This window comes from Nannospalax galili, unplaced genomic scaffold (assembly GCF_000622305.1).
Source record: "Nannospalax galili isolate Female #2095 unplaced genomic scaffold, S.galili_v1.0 scaffold528, whole genome shotgun sequence".
NCBI lineage: Eukaryota > Metazoa > Chordata > Mammalia > Rodentia > Spalacidae > Nannospalax > Nannospalax galili.
The window spans coordinates 191,186-206,579 of NW_008359681.1; the positions used below are offsets into that span (position 1 = coordinate 191,186).

Here is a 15,394-nt window from a genome sequence, read left to right on the forward strand (position 1 = left end):
TGTTCATGCATAGAAAAAAAAATTTAAAAGCTTTCCTAGCATGTATAAAGCACTGGGTTTGGCCCTCAGTCACTTAAAAAAAAGTTCTTAAGAGAATGGGTAAATTCTACCAAAAAAATTCTTCAAATGGAGTTATCTTAATACTTCATGATGTTACTTTGTATTTTTTTTTATGTTGTCACTAAAACTGATCCTTGGTCTGTTATTTCTTTAAATAACAAACATATATATACCTACTGCATCAAAGAGCATTTTAGGCACTGGGATGGGAAGACAGACAAGTTACCCTCAGAAACTTAACTTACATCATTGTAAGATATTAAATACTAAGTAAATAGCTGGATGTAGTGACTCATACCTTTGATCTCAGTGCATGGGAGGCAGAGGCAGGTAGATTTCTTTGCGTACAAGGCCAGCCTGGTCTACATATCAAGTTCCATGCCAACTAGTACTACATACACAGAGTAAGACCCTGTCTCAAACAAATAAACAAACAAACAAAAACAGAAAAAAGAAAAGAAAAACTAAGTAAGTAATGCGATTTGATGCAATTTGAGGGGAGGAGAATTGTGAGGGAAGATTCTAGCTCTGTGGACCAGTTCTTGGCCCTCTGGGCTGCTTTAACAGTAGGTCCCTTTTCTGCTGAATCAACCAGAGTCCACTCTGTTACTTCAACTGAGCAGCTAGCCCTAGCAGGCATGCCTGTGCAATCAAAACTGATCCAGTCTTTTTCTCCTTTGACCTCAGGTAACAGAAGGACAGGTACTTCAGAACTCAACACACAACGTACACAAAAAATTTGATCCCAAAATAGGTATGAGATTATTTTTGTGTATTGTGTCTCTTGCTATGGCTACCAAGACGTGGTTAGCATTGTGAAATTTTTTTCTTAGAATAACACAATGATCTGAATCTAAAATCTTTCATAAGGTGCAACTTTCCAATGATAAACAACAGGAAGTGAATCTTGAATACAGCTAGACTTCTACTTCCCTTTACTACCAAGTGATCTACTTTGCTATCACCTGAGTCTGAGTTGGCCAGCATTAAACTTCCCATCATCCTATCCTGAAAGTTATTAATACTTTTGTTCTGGTCTGAACAAAGCCCATTTCCTATCAGACTGGAAAATTTGACATACTTGATATTTTAAGTCCAAGAGGAAGACAGCTGAAATAAAGGAATTGAGTAGCAAAGCAACTTAAAAAGCAGAAATGAAAACAGATGTTAAACTTCTTTGAAACGAGTTTTTACTAATAACCTCAAACAAAGCTATTTCAGTCAACTACTAGAAATATCTACCTGATTAGGGGACTCAACAAGCTTCATAGTCATAAACTCTTCCAGTGTGGGGATTAACTCTTTCCAAGATTCTATTGACTTCACACGCCACATGCTATGAACCACCACCAAGTATCATTTGGTAATATCTGGAAACATCTGGGGAAAAGTCCACTAGTATCTACTGGGAAAATGCTACAGTGTTCCTAAATGTACTATAATGCACAGTATAGCATCCCAGCAAAGAATTGTATGGCTAAGGCCACAGATAATGGTACATGACTATAATCCTAGTACTTGGGCTGAGGCAGGATTTTGAGCTCACAGTTACCCTGGGTTGCACAGAGAATTCTAGGACCAGACTGCAGAATGAGAACTCATCTTAAAAAACAAACAAAAAAAAGTGCAGACACAATGTCAAAAAAGCCTATGTTGCCATCTTTAGTTTAGCTTAACTATGTCATTGACCTTCACATTTGAATATGAAATCACAGATCCTGTGATTTCACACAACCTTCTGGAGATAACTAAGAGAGCCTTTTAAGCAGGATACATTAGATCTGTACCCTGGAAAGACACTCTAGACACCGAAATCCCTGCAGTGTTGAAAGCCTGAGTCTCTTTTCACATGAACCAAGTCCCCAAGGGTGAGTAACTCTACACATCACTTTGATTCTGAAAGCACAAGGCTTCAAGTACTATTAATATCTTGACTAAACTGATTAGTATTCTCCTTTCCTAATCATTCCTCAATGTCAAGTGCACAAGGGAGGCAAGAAAAGCCATTTCCTCTTTTCCTATCTTCTATGGTAGGGATATGTCTTCCACCAGCTTTCAGACAATTGTATTGATGCTGCTAAATAAGCCTGTTTCTTCAAAGGTAAAACTCTCACCTCCTGCGTGCGCTTACTCTGAGGACAAAAAGTAGCACATCACTGGCCAACATTTCAATCCTTTAAAAACATCACTGAACCCAGCTTTTTTTGTGTGAACCCAGGGACTTACATACACTCTACTTCTGGGCTAACACCTCTAACCCTAAACCCAAACGTGAAATTCAATTTCTGCATTCTTTTCATATGTAATACCTCTTCCAAAAAAAGGGGGGGGGGGCCCATGACTGGTGCAAAAGAATAATCGAAGAAACTAGTATGTGAAATTTCTATCATAACCACACGCCTTTGGTGTACTCCATGCTGGGGGAGTTAGACAAAACAGTAAGATTCTGCTCTTTCAGAGCATCAAGTTCAGAATGTGGTCAACTAGGTAAATAATTACAATTCCATGTAACATACTTTCTGTGCCTGTGAGCACAAAGGAAGGAATGGTTCATTCAGGGTGGAGCAAGTTTCCCAGAGCAGAGATATATATATATAAAGGAGACTTTAAATAACCTTGCTTTAAATAACCTTGCTTGCATGGCTGAAGTTTGCCTACCAAAAGCAGAACGGAATTTGCAATCAGAACTGTTGGCACAAATGAATTCAGAGGTCTGAAATGACACAGGAATAAGAGAGAGTGGTGAACAAGGCCATTCAGCTGGTGTGCAGATCACAGGGGATGACAGAAAACAAGGCTCAGAAGGCCAGTTGTGGTTAACCCTAAAGTAGCTCATGAACAAATTAGTACTTATAGAATAGTAGGAGAAAGGCACAGAAATTTTCTAAAGGAATTTTCTCAAGGGGTAAAGAAATAAGGCAAGATCTCCTTAAAACTGGGGGCAGGGCAGTGTAGATGATAATATCAGGGAGCCAGTTGGCCAGTTAGATAGCTATTGCAATAGTTCAAACAAAAGGGGATGAGGTGATATTTCATTCATCTATTTACTCATTTACTCTAGCAAGCCCATTGGCCACCCATGCACTCATCCACCTCACACATGTGCCAACTATGTAGGAGCCACTATGCTAATGATGTGCTATCAACTGAATTATCCTCCAAACTTCATGTTGAAATCTAATGTTATGATAGTAGAAGAGGAAGGCCTTTGGGAAGTTAGGTCACAGGATAGAGCCTTATGAATAAGATTAGTGCCCTTGTAAAAGTTCTCTAGATAAATCCCTCACTTGTATGCAATGTGAGGATAACAGATAGACAGGTCATTTATGAACTAGGAAATGGGTCTTCACCAACCACCATATAGTACAGTGCCTTGATTTTGAACTTTCTAGTCTCTCAATGGTAAGAAATGAAATTGTATGGTTTTCAAGTCACCAAATCTATGGTATTTTGATATAGGACCCCAAATATAGTAACACACCGTTCTAGTTTGCATTCTGTTGCTGTGTAAAACACTGACCAAAAGCAACTTAGGGAGGAAAGGGTTTTCATCTTAAAACTCCCTGGTCATGATCCATCACCAAGAGAAAGCAAGGCAAAAAGTCAAGGCAGGAACTAAAGCATGACTACAGAGGGAGGAAAGCTGCTTACTGGCTTGCTCCTCTGGCCTGGGCTCAGCCTACTTTCTTAGACAACCCACGACCATCTGCCCAAGGTTAGCACCACTCACAGTGGGCTGGGCCCTCCCACATTATTCAACAGTCAAGAAAATGCCCCACAGACATGGCCACGGGCCAATCCAATAGAAGCAATTCCCAATTGAGGGTCCTTGCTCCCAGGTGTGCAGCACAGACCTGAGTAAGGAAGACTGGCATGGCCTCTTGTTTTCAGAAGCACGTATTCTAGTGGAAGAGGCAGATATCAACAATCCCTTACAGGTTACAGAGTTTTTATGGTGGTAAGAACTATGAGAAGGAAAAGTGTTGTAAGAAGGCATCACAAAAACCTAGTTGAGGGTGACCGTGGACAAAGACAGCTTCTCGAGAAGTGAGCCTAAAACTTGTCCTGAAACCACTGAATGGTAGCTACTTATCTCACATCCTTCATTCTAAATAAAACTGGGAAATGGATTTTTCATTAGTCAGTTTTACTTTGTTTAATCACATTCAAGTATTTACTGACTAAAATCTCTGAGTATCCTAGCCAAACTAACAGGTATTGTTGGGCGAGGACAAGGGGGAATAGAAGCAAATAGTGTGGGAATAAAGTGGGTGGGAGGTGGCTGGTTTGGTGGGTAAAGTAACAACCTAAGCTTGGATCCTCAGCACTCATGTAAAAGCCAGACATGACCGCACCTGTAGCCCCATCACTAGGGGGAGGAAGGTAGAGAAAAGTGGCTTCCGGGGGCTTGCTGGCCAGTTAGTCTACCTGTAATGGTAAGCTCCAGGTTCAGAGACAGACCATCTCACAAAATGGAAGAAGACATTCTGCACTGATCTGTGTGTGTGTATAGGGAAGGAGGAAAGGGAAGAAACAGAGCAGAGCTCCATGTACAAAGGCCTTAGCTATGAAATGGTCATTTTATACTGAGCAACTTATTCAGGACAGAAAGTCTAAACATTTACTGTGATCAATACTCAGATCATGCTCTGCAAACTGACTTACATGATGAACTGTATGCCTGCCCACTTCTATTGCTTTACTGTGAATGGGAGACCCAGAGGTTTGAGGGTCCACTGATCTGGGTTAAAATGACAACTCTGCCAACCGAATTATGTGTTCCTGGGCATATTTTTTAATCCAAGAATGATTTCTTATCAGCAAGACATATAACCACACCAACTTAGCAATGTTTCTTTTTAATAGAAATTAAAGGAGAGTAGATATAGATGCCTACTAGACTTCAATTAATCTATTATTTTAAGCGCACTGAAATGATTATTTCAAATTTGGAGGTCCTGGTAGTTCTATTTTGAGAAATATTGCTTCTAAATTAAAGATAATAATTATCTTCCAAGCTATGATTATTTAGTTCAAATTCAAACCAGACAGATAAATAATTTAGAAAGCTAACTGCTGCTTATTGCTAACTTTGCCCACAATACCCACTTCCCTTAAAAATATTCCAACGGCTGATATTCAAAGTGACCACAGATGACTGTAGGTGAACCGAGGTTCTCTTTGGCCTCATCTAGAAAGCCCAATGCCTTAGCATTTTCAAGACAGTTAACACCACTGTTTGGTACCAACTCTGTCAATCAAAGGCAAGTAGAGGGTATCAAAATTAAGGAAGGATTACATAAAATATTTAAGACTGATTCTTTTAAACAGGTCTAAATATAGTTAGTTCACAAAATAATTTTGGTAGGGCACAGCTACTTTTTTTTTTAAAGACAGTTCTCGCTATGCAACCCTGGCTTAACTTACTATATAGACCAGGTTGGCCTTCAACTCACTGAAATCCATCCGCCTCCCCCTCCTGAGTGCTGGGATTAAAGGTGTGCATAACCATGCCCGGCTCATACTCACTTAACCTTCTGAATTACCTCTGCTCATTTCTAGAATGCTGCCTTTACCCTGTATAAGGCAAAGTGGCACAATCTCAACATTTGGATAACGTGAGATCGGGGATGAACTTAAAACGTGTTTAAGACAATAGGAAAAGTCCTTCTATGGTGAGGCATATCCTGCTGGAAACTGGGTATTTGCAGAAATAAAACAGCAAGTTCCTGTACAGAGGCTAAAGTGCACCAAGCTCCCTTCTGCTTCTTTTCTACCCCCTTCCCCAAGGTTGCAGGGAAGGGAAACGCTTAAAACACAATTTGCCAAGAAACAAGGAATAAGTCTTGGAGGGAGATGGTCATGGATGGAGGGAGTGAGCAGGAGTGATGGTACATACGTGAGGGTGAGAAAAAACTTAACTGAAATACAAAAGGGACCCAGTAAATGGGCTCCCAGGGTAAGACAACACAGCAGTGACTTTAAGCACTTGGAGTGAGAGTACAGTTGAAGAATGACATTGAGAAATCGAGGCAGGACATAAAGGGAAAATTCTGGGGATATGTAAAGACACAGAAGGAGACACACCTGATCCAGGCATCTGGTTGAAGCCTTTGCCAGCAGGGAAACAAAGATTCCAGCATAACTGACAATGGCTTAAGGCCTTCTCCCTTCCTGGCCAAGAACCTGCGACTGTCTAGGAATGCCACCAGAAACCCCACTCACAGGGAAAGGACATAGACTAAATTCGTTATGCAACCCTAGTGGCTTCTGGTTTTACTTTATTGGTGGCTCCGGAGAGGCCTTGGATGCTACTTCATTTTATAAAAGGGGGGAGGAGGGACAACTTTCCCTTCAGGAGCACCAGATCTATATTTGAGTATGTCTTACTATTAAATCATGGTCTATCTCTTTAAGACACTCTATAAGTGAGTGGCTCTTTAAAGTCACTCTGAGAAGCCATATCCCACAGACTGAAGAAATGAGGTCACACACCCTGTAGCTCTCGCCTCAGAACTGAGAATTAAGAAGCTGTTTTGTGCTATAGTTTCACAGCTCCTACCTGGTACCTGGGCTCCTCCATTCTCCTTGTCACGTAGACTGTAGGCTATCCCAGACTAAATCATATGGTGTAAAACTTCCTGCCAGACCCCAAAAACTTAAAAGTCAGAGACCCTCTTTGCTCAGGGGATTTCTCTGAAGGCTCTTATTCCTCTGCCCACTTCACCCACCTTCATGATGGCTTTATATCACCCCCTGCCCCACTTTAAGTTATTCCTCAATGAAGCTCCTATCAGGTTTTAAATGGAAGTCTCTTTCCCTTCAAGGCACTGTTACACTCACTTTTAAAAAATTATTTTTATTTTTCATTTATTTTGAGTGTTTTACATGCATGTATATTAGTGCATCTGTGTTGCGCAATGCCCACAGAGGTCAAAAGAGGGCATCAGATTCACCTGGAACAGGAGTTCCAGGTAATTGTTAGCTGCCTTGTGGGTGGTGGCAACCAAACCCAGGTCTTCCATAAGAGAGGCCAGTGCTCTTAACCGCTGAGTCATCTCTCCAGCCCGTTATGCTGTTTTTAGTAGATTTTTTTTTCTTTCTAACACTCTCTCAACTCAAGGCCTGATCATGGTCCTGAAGGGCAATTATGTGTCAGCTCCTTTTCCAACCCAACCCTGCTCCCTGCATTCTTATACTGGACACTTTTCCCCTAGTCTCCTTGGAAAACACATACCCACCCCTCACTTAGGAATGCTTAATTTTTCTGAGTACCTCTCTTAATCCTTATGCTTATTAAATCCTTATGCTTATTAAAGCCTATTTAATAAAATGCCCCACTCCATTTCACTATGCCAGCTGGTGATGGAATTCTTTTTGGCCTAAAGGCCATGCATCTTGGTTTGGCCTGAGTGGAGTCTCTAAAAGTCTAGGGGAACTCCTCAGGTTAGTGAAGATGGCAGTATGGTGCTGTAGTTTTGTCCTCTCCACTCACAAAATGACCTTAACAAACCTAGTACAATCAATGGAGAGAAAAACTGATTTCATAATTGCCAATATTCCTAAAACACATAGGAAAACAACACTGGAGCTAGAGAGTGGCTCAGCCAATTAAAGATGGTACCTTGAGCTCATGTGTTTATCTCCTCCACTTTCCCCCAAAAAACTCTCAAGAATGACCCTGAAAGGGGTTTCAAAAGGCATGCACCCCAAAAGATAAAGAAGACCTGCTGATAATAAAAATTCTCCAAACTGGAAAGGAATAAAAATATTTTAAAGAGATACTTATGTCCCTCCCTTTGGTTATCACGATTGTGATAAAGTACCCCCCAAAATTGGACTTTCCAAAGGAACTTCATGTGAGGAGAAGGAAAAGGCTGAGGTCGTGGACTAGCCAGAGGAACTTGTCTCCAAGTAAGAGATTTTACTCACTGCTGACAACTTATCAGATGCCCTTGAGGAGACAGTGGCATAGTGGGACCACACCTTGACCTGGACTGCTTAGGTATGCATACCTCCTGCCCTCTGTTTAAACCTAAAGCTCTTATTAATAGCCTGGGCAGACTTGACGGGTAACTGTAAGAAACATTCTTTTCTTTCCAGACCACGTATAACTTTTGCTTTATGACAAGGAATTCTAATCTTTTAGTCTCCTACCCATATCCCCACACACTGTAAGATACTTGTTTATGAAAAGCCCCCATGCATTCCCTGAACCTGATGGCCTGCGGCAGAAGAGTCCTTCCACCTCTTTGTCTGGCCCTCTTTCCCCTTCCTTTGAGCTGACTCTTTTAAACTCACCAACTAAGGACTGTGAGATGCACCCCAGCCAAAGGGGAAAAGGCAGTACTGTGTGTTAGGGATAAACCCCTATTAAATGTACAGTCTGGTGTGCTTGCTAAATCTGAATGCTCCCTTTTGCAAATGTAAAAGCTGCCCTGCCAAGTTGCTTTTACTTTGTGTTCTTCATGTGGTATTGGTAGGGTCCTTGAACTTTATATTTTATTCCTAACAACTGGATCTCTTCATTCCTCCTCCTCATGTGGCCACATTTGTCTCCTTTTGCTGCTTCTCACTATTACCTACTTGTTTATCTCACGTACTGAGAATGAGTGGCCAAAACTGGCTTATTAGGGTTTAGACCCTAGTGACTCTGGTACCCACAGTGGCAACTAATGTGGCAAACCTAAGGAAAGCCAATATTAAACCAGCTGTGGTGAAACTGAAGAAGTACCTCGATTAACCTTCTAACTTGCCAAGAGCTGCAATACTAAGGTCTTCTGGAACCCTTAAGAGGCAATCACCTACTGTCTGCAGCGTAATAGCAGAATCTACTTGGTCTTTATTCTCCATTCCTAGCACAGAGCTCTAAACCCCTGGAAATTTCCTAAGCAAAAGAAGTGGCTTTTCTTACTCATAGCAGGCCCCTTTATGCCACACTTGAACCATGCTAACCAGGATCCTTGGGATAGAGCCCTTGAACAGCCTTACCAGGAACCAGAAAGGCCAAGAGATAGAAGAGTGGGAACTTTCAGTCACCTACCCATCTCCAGGAAGAGGTGGGAGGACCTGAGTTCAGCCATGCCATTCAGAGCATCTTTGGGTTGAACACAGAAGTACTGGAGGGAAGGGGGCTACAGGAGAGGGTCTAAAGCCCCTTATATTCTCTCAGTTGAATACCCTGCCGTGTGTATCTCTTCCTTTTGGCTGTTTCTGAGTTGTATCCTTTATGATAAGCCAGCCAACATAAAGCACTTTCCCAAGCCCTGTAAACTGTTTTAGCAAATATAAAATTGGGGTAGAGCCAGGTGTGGTGGTGAACATCTTTAATCTCAGAACCTGGGAGGCAGAGGCAGGTGGATCTCTGTGAGTTTGAGGCCAGCCTGGTCTACATAGGGAATTCCAGGCCAGCTGGGGCTACAGGTAGACTCTGTCTCAAAAAGACCAAAAAAAAGAAAAAAAAAGAAAAAAAAATTGGGGTGGAATGAGGAGTTGTGGCAACCCTCAGTTTATAGCTAGTCAGTCAGAAATACAGAGACCTGGAGCTTATGACTCACACAGGTCTCCTTATGAGACTGAACTCATTACCTTGTGGGTTCTGACGCCAACTCCAAATAGACAGTATTTGGAACTAAAGTGAACTGTAGGACATTCAGTTTAGAATGTAGGACATTCTACGTGTCTAGAGAATTGGAGAATTGATATAGATGTTAAGAGAACACCTCCTGAATATCTCACCTCATTCTGGCAGAAGCTGGGGGTGGGGGTAGGAGGTGCTATTATTCAGAAATGGTAAAATTCAAGGTCTGGGGAATACAGGATTTGTGCACACAGTTGAGAATTCATAGAAAAGACTAAAAACAAAAATATGAACATTTCTATGCTAATTGTTGAGACATCAAGCTTATACACCACAAGTAGCAGCCTACAGAGTATGCTCTCAGGTGTCTGATCTGGCCATTGGAGGAAAAAGACAGAATATGAAGCCTGATCCTGTGAAGCACCCCCACCAAAGGACACCACATTAAAGTCCATGGTCACTCAGCCTTCTTACAAAGACTTCAATAATTGTGTGTGTATGTGTGTGTGTGCGCGCGCGCGTGCATGCGTGCATGTGGAGGACAAAAGTCGATGTCAGGTGTCTTCCTCTGTAGCTCTCTTATTTAAAAAAAATTTTTTTAAATATGTATGAGTGTATTGCCTGAATGTATATGAGTGCACCCACGTTGTGCAATGCCGCAGAGGTCAGAGGCTTTGGATTCCCCTGGAACTGGAGTTATGGATGGTTCATAGACGCTATGTGGGTGCTGGGAATTGAACCCAGGTCCTCTGCAAGAGCAGTCAGTGCTCTTAACCGCTGAGCCATCTCTCCAGCCCTTTTCCCTTTTATTTTTAACACAAGACCTCTCTTGAACCTGGAGCTCACTGATTCATCAAGACTAGCTAGCCAGCCACCAAGCTTCAGGGATCCTCCTGTGTCTGCCTCCCCAGGTGTGTACCAGCTATGTATGTGGGTGCTAGGGATCTGAACTCAGGTCCTCATGCTTGCATAGCAAACCCTTTTAACCAGCTGAGCCAGCTCCTCAACCCTATCACTCCACTTTTTAATATAAACAGATTTTAAATATAAACAGCTAAAGGCTCAAAACCCCTAATATCAAAACCAGGTAACAAGAAGGTAGAAAAGGAATTCAGATGAGACAGAGACTGTGTGGAGAAATGAAAATCCCCCCAAAGGAAGCTGAGTAGCTGTTCTTTAATATCATGAGAAGATAAAAAAAAAAAATACTGTATCCATGAAACAGAAGGCTAAATACCAAGTAAAAAGAATATTCAGAAAATTAAAAAAGAGCTTGTTATAAATAAAAATAGGATACTCAAAATAGTTTCTTAAACAAAACAACAAATCAATAAATGAAGAAATCTCACTAAGGAGATCATCAAGGAAATTCAAACTAAAACTACAATAATATACCCCTTCAGATTCATTAGAAGAGAAGGCTAAATTTATTCCATTCATAGTCTGCCAAAGCAGCAAAGAAACACTGCTTACATTAATAGCCTTGGAAAGCAAAAGAACAGTTACAACACACACACACACACACACACACACACACACACACACACACAGAGTGTGGGAATGACACTGAAAATCTCTGAGGCCCCGATTCAGTAGAAGTAAAGTCCTTCTATGCAGACTCCTACACCAGCTAAGGCATATATGGGCTCCAAAGGAACAAGATCCACTGAAGATGAGCTCAAAATAAAAATGTAAAATCAGGAAATAATAGACTACTGTTGTGATAATTTAATAATCTGAGAACTAAAATTAAAAATTAATTGATAACTGTACATAAAATGATTAAATATTTTTGAAAGGAAACGGAACCAAATAAAAACAATACAAACCAAAATACCCCATCCCCCAAAGAACCAAGTGATGGCTCCCCACTATTCTGAGTAAAGGCCATAGTTTATATATTAGACCAACGGCTTATGAAGATCTGCTCTCTGTCTGCAATTATTAGTTTTAACTTTCAACTCATTACAGTCTAGGCTCACTTGGGAAGAGAGTCTCTTGTCAGGGTATTTTATCACGGCATCAAAAAGAAAACTAGACCACCACCTTACCTCTCTGGTTCATCTCCGACCAGCTCTTCATCCCCTGTCACTCTGCTCTAGCTGCAAAGTTACCTACCTTCACCCAAGCCTTTGCACTGACAGTTCCATAACTGGAAGATGGTTCCCTAAGATCTCATATGGTTTGCTTTTTCACTCCACATCTCTGCTGAAATGTCACCTGACTGCTGAAGCCAATACTCAGAAAAGGTGCAACCCCACCCCCACCCCATCATTCCCTTTCCTGGCTTAGGTCTGCATAGCACATTCCTGACATATTAGAGATTATGCTTTTTCATTCTGTTTACTGCCTTTCACTTCCAATTATAATGTGTAAAATCAATGTGGACAAAGATCTCTATTCCAGTCAGTATAAGATCTAGTGCCCATGAATTAATATTTGTTGAAGGAAGGAGAATACAGAGAAGGGGAAGTCAGGAGTGAGCCATCAGTCTTATAAAGTATGGGGTATGATTCTCTCCGTCATGTATGCATGTGTCCTCAAACATCCACAGATTCTCCTTTCTTCACTCTGAAAATGCTGTCTTCTCCTAAAAATGACTACTACAGGCTTTTCAAGGAATAATATACCATAAAACATTAGCACATTTTCTTTTTTTTTTTTCTTTTTGGTCTTTTTGAGAGAGGGTCTCCCTGTAGCCCCAGCTGACCTGGAACTTGCTAAGTAGAGCAGGCTGGCCTTAAACTCACAGAGATTCACCTGCCTCTGCTTCCTGAATGCTGGAATTAAAGGTGTATACCACCGCACTTGGCTAAAACATTCACACATTTTCTATGTTATTTCCTTAAGTTAAAGTACCCAGTGTAATAAAAATCACCTTCACAGCTGAACTTCCTGTTCCTTATTTTTATCCTTCCTTAGAACTCACGTGCATGCTCCCCACCATCAGCCATAGACTTCTCTACTGCTGCTTCTCAGGACAAGGTCTCAAACTCTTACTTACTCACTTCCCTGAGTTTTGGGAATACCTGCCTGTGCTGGATAGCTTCAGCAGTCAACCTGACACACATGAGAAGAGGGAACTTCAACTGGGGAATTTCCCTTATTGGATTGGTCTGTGGACACATCTATGGGGCTCTTTCTTGACTGCTGAGTGATGTGAGAGTTGTATAGGAAAGCAGGCTGCGCACAGACCAGAGGACCAAGCAGTAAGCAGTATTCCTCCAGGGTCTATGCTTCTGTTCCTGCTTCCAAGTTCCTACCTTGGGCTCCTGCCCTGACTTCCCTCATTGATGAACTAACTGTGCAAGATATGTAAGACAAATGAACCTTTTTCTCCCTAAGTTGGTTTTGGTCAGAGTGTTTTATCCCAGCAACAGAAAACTAAACTAGAACACTATTTATTACTGACACCTATACCCTTGGTTATTGACAAAGAAATGCGAAAGGTAGGAAATAAGGTCTACCATTTCATCTGAATCCAATAATTAGCTAAGGTATGTTATGTGTAAAGACAAGAGCTAATGTAACACTAGTTTATAGTATCATGTCCACTAAATACAACCATTTTCTTACCAACATTTACACAAAAATTCTGGTAAAGACACAACTTGTGGCTCACATAAAATGTGAAAAGGCACAACTGATAAACAAGTACTACAAAATCTCCTTGATAAAAACATGCAACTGCGATTTTCTTTGGTTAGTCCAAAATTTTTCAAATAACATTTTTTAAGGTAACTATTAGGGACAAGTGGCATGCCACCTCACCTTATACAGTTAAAATTTGATGGAATTTTGGGATGGGGAGATTACTCAGTGGATAAGAGCTTGATGTCCAATCAAGGGGACCTGAGTTCAAATCTCCAGCACCCACGTAAAATGCTAGATATGCCCATGTGCACCTGTAACTCCATCACCATGGAAGGCAGAAACAGGAGGCTCTCTAAGGCTTGCTTTGGTCACCAGCTTGGCTCCAGGTTCAGTGAGAGACCTTGTCCCAAGGAAATAGGTGGAGAGTGATAGAGCTACACACGTGGGCACAACCACATAAGCACACATCACACACATGCACGTGAGCACGTGCACGCGTGCACACAAAGACACACACACCAAAAATAAAATTAGCATTTCACAGTAATAAGCCCATAAATAATCAGAACATAAAATGCTTACATTTACACCACAGAGTTTCCATAACTGTTGCACTAGTTGTGTCTGAATATACATTATGATGTAGTTTAGAAAAACTAAACACACATACATAAAGTCCCACTGCAGAATATTTGTTTTAGAAATATAAACAGGATACCCAAGCTATTAAAGTTGTTTACATAAGCTACAACACAATTCTCCTATTCACTTTATTGGAAAAATACATCAGCACTTAATAACACTGTAGATCTTTTAAATAATACTGAATCATATTTGAGCCCCATTTAACAATTTTAGCGCTACTTTTCTCAAGTTCTAATACTGCCACCTAGTGGTTTCAAGTGTGACTACAAGCAAGCTTATTAAACTGCTGTTGTGTTCTAGAAATGGGGAAAAGCTAAAGATTGGCATTGGCTTTAACATGGAAACTTACCCAGTCTATAACAAACTTTGGTAAGTGGGGCTGGAGAGATGGCTCAGCAGCTAAGAGCACTGCCTGCTCTTGCAGACCTTTCCAGCACCCACATGGCAGCTAACAACTGTCCATAATTCCAGTTCCAGGGGATGCCCTCTTCTGATCTTCATAGGAACTGCATGACATGGGTGCAGGGGGTGCACTTACATACATGTAGGCAATAAACTCATAAAGTAAAATAAATACATAAAATATTTTTTAAAATAAACCTCTGTAAGAATACTCATGAACATATGAAAAATATAGAGCTTTGGACACTTTTATCAGTGTTTCAAAGATGTCACCAACATCTAGAGTGCTACCAACTCACTTTGCTCTTGTTTTAGTGTCAGAATTTTCTCAGTCTGTTGCTGTTTATAAGGATTTCCTAAAAGGATGTACTTCAAACTTTAAAAACAGTCTTTATTTACAGTAAAGCAAATCAATCATGTGGATGATACAGAAATTAATGAATCTCTGCTTTTTTCCAGGTGGCTTATCTCACTCATGTGGGTACTTCCTGGACAAGTTCTGCTGAGAACTTCCACGGCTCTCTTGCTATGCTCTGCTCAGCTTTTTGTTCTGTAGCCTTTTTGTTATGAAAGCACAGTATCTAAAGGCTACTGCCCACAAGAATTAGATGGTAAGATCCTATTGCTGAAGACACAACACACTTTGGTTACAGGACATAGAAAAATCAAGCTGGAATTGACCTGAAAACTTCCTCCCGGCATGCTAGCATTCATAGTGCTGGAAGGTACTGTAAAGGTCAGTGGGGGAAAGAAGCCATCATTGGTCTCACCCAGCAGGAAAACCTGAATGCAGTCAGGTGTGGTGGTGCATACCTTTAATCCCAGTACTTGGGAGAAAGAGGCAGGCGGATCTCCCTAGATTGTAGACTGAGGCACCTGATCTACATAGTGAATTCCAGGCCTTCCAGGGATACATAACGAGATCTTGTCTCAAAAAAAAAAAAGGGGGGAGTGGGGCCTGGAAGGATAGCTCAGTGGTTAAGAGCACTGCTCTTGCAGAGGACCCGGGTTCAATTCCCAGGACCCACGTGGTGGCTATGAACCATCCTTAACTCCAGTTCCAGGGGAATCCGATGCTCTCTTCTGACCTCCATGGCATTGCATGACACAGGT

General features: G+C 41.2%; 1 protein-coding gene across 4 annotated transcripts in view; it reads right to left on the reverse strand.

The window, feature by feature from the left end:
• Ubac2 (UBA domain containing 2) overlaps nucleotides 1-15,394 on the reverse strand; it is a 167,732-nt gene that overhangs the window by 95,905 nt on the left and 56,433 nt on the right. The gene's annotated exons all lie outside the window — the stretch shown is intronic.